Source organism: Sinocyclocheilus grahami, unplaced genomic scaffold (genome assembly GCF_001515645.1).
Source record: "Sinocyclocheilus grahami isolate Dianchi unplaced genomic scaffold, SAMN03320097.WGS_v1.1 scaffold1042.1, whole genome shotgun sequence".
Classification (NCBI taxonomy): domain Eukaryota; kingdom Metazoa; phylum Chordata; class Actinopteri; order Cypriniformes; family Cyprinidae; genus Sinocyclocheilus; species Sinocyclocheilus grahami.
The window spans coordinates 353,098-355,373 of record NW_015506221.1 but is presented as its reverse complement, the minus strand read 5'-3'; the positions used below and the strand labels follow the sequence as shown (position 1 = coordinate 355,373).

General features: G+C 34.5%; 1 pseudogene; it reads right to left on the bottom strand.

Annotated features, from left to right (window-relative positions):
- Positions 1 to 2,276, bottom strand: part of LOC107566032 (xaa-Pro aminopeptidase 1-like) — an 18,494-nt pseudogene that overhangs the window by 1,395 nt on the left and 14,823 nt on the right.

Sequence of the window (2,276 nt, the reverse complement as noted above, 5' to 3'; positions counted from 1 at the left end):
GTATATGTAAGTCTTTGATATTAATATATATAATAAATAGTCTATAATATATCAATGCATTAGATTAGGTAAAATAAACCATGTGTATGAGTTATGACGTGCATGATACTGATACGACATTCTATTGATTAGTGCTTATTGGTGAAAGCGCAATGCTTCTAATGAAATGTAAAATCAAAAACAATTATAATTTTGAGCAAAATAATCTTTTCTTTTTTCTTTTCAGTTTAACCATTATACAGCATGACGGAAATGTGACTAAGTTTTCATTGACTAAAACTAGACTAAAATTCTCAGACATTTAGTCGACTAAAACTTGACTGAACAAAAACAGGACAAGTTGACTAAATATGATAATAACTAAAAAGTACATTTGAGACAGAACTAAGACTAAATTAAAAAATGGCTGACAAAATGAACACTAGGCCTTACTATTTATTGGCCTGCTCTTACCTCTTTCTGTGTGAGCAGGTCTGTGTTGATCATCTTCAGCTGGATGGGGACCAGGGTGAGGGGTTCAAATGTTAGACTACCTCTGTTTCTGTAGTTATACTGAAAGAAAGGAAAGGAAAAGCTGAAATAACATACACAAGACCTCTCAAAGATGCATTAAATGATTTTTGGTTTAGTGCTGTTATATCTTGGACTCAACACTGACACCTATTGGTGTGGATGAAGCATCACAAACATTTGGACAAAAATGAACCTTGAGCATCTTTGAAATGAACTGTGTCAGAAATCAATGTATTTTCTAGGCATAAATATGAACAGATTATGGTGTGATTTGATACAGTAGTTACCTTAGTTTTGGCAGGAATTACCAGGACAACGTTTTCCAGCCGAATGCCAAAAGATCCATCTTCATAGTATCCAGGCTCTGGAAAAAAAACATGCACAAGACTCAAATTTACCTCAGATGTCATTCACAATGTATGATGTAGAGATATCACTTAAATAATAACAAGAAAACAATTATTAAAGCACGTATGCATTTCCCTACCATCACTGACAATCATTCCGGCCTCCAGAGGTTCATCTGCAAACGTTTTGTAGCTGATGCCACACGGACCCTCATGCACGTTCAGGAAACATCTGACGCCGTGGCCGGTACCGTGAAGATAGTCCAACCCAGAGTCCCAGAGAGAAGCGCGAGCAAACGAGTCCAACAGGTGACCTGCACACAAGAGCACAGTCCACCGCGACAAAACATTTCTCTCAACTTCACTGGTAAGACTGCTTCAAGTGTCTGGTTTTAAAGACGTACCTTTGGTTTCATTGGGAAAAACAGCAGCACTGACAGCGATGTGTCCCTTTAGGACATATGTAAAGCATTCATGTGGAGATCAGAGCGTGGAAGGACAGAACTATTAGCATTATGGGTAGACTGACAGTTTTCAGACTGTAAAGTTGGAAGAGAGTTTGATCTTGAAAAAAAAAAAAAAATGAAAATGGCAAATCATTATCTTCTGTTTACTATTTACCTTCTCATAATCAGAAGGAGTCCCAAAGTGCACTGTACGCGTCAGATCTGTAGTTCTATCTCTGAATATCAAAGATAAAAAAAAATATTTCATAGTAGATATTATTTGTATTTATTTAAACTCGGGTATTTACACATTCAAATAGAGTTATTGCTCTTTTAGACAATTTAAATAAATATTCCAGTTAAATTAAAATGATGTATTACAATATACAATAATATATACACTCTTAAGGAAAACTGATATAGAAATAATGCATTAGATTTATAAAAAAAAAAAATTATATTTCATATACATGTAATCTTAGGTTGACTGATTTCTTTTGAGCAGTGTTCATGTGCTTACAAGTACTGAGCCCCGGAGTCAATAAGATAAACTTAATTTAGAGAAAGAGTCCTGTTGGTTTCTGGAAGAGGCCTAAAAAGACACGACAGAAAAGGATACTTAAAAATAAAATAAGAATTCCATTAAGTGTTTCCTTAAATACTGGATTATCAGAAGAGCTGACCTGTAATGTATTACAGCCCCATTTGGTCCCACACTAGAGATGGTTGGAAAACTCAACCCAACAAAGTCTTTCTGTTGACTAGATATAAAGAAAAGATTTTCAATTGAATATTTTTTATAATTTTTTTTTTGCTGCCTCATTGTCTGCAGTTCCACAGATCACCAGTTAGTGGCGCCAAAATCTCATATAAGACAAAAACAAGAAGTAATGCATCATTTTAAATTCAGTGCCAAACATGACATCAGTATTATGCTGCTGCAGTTCTTTATAGAAATATATATCAATTT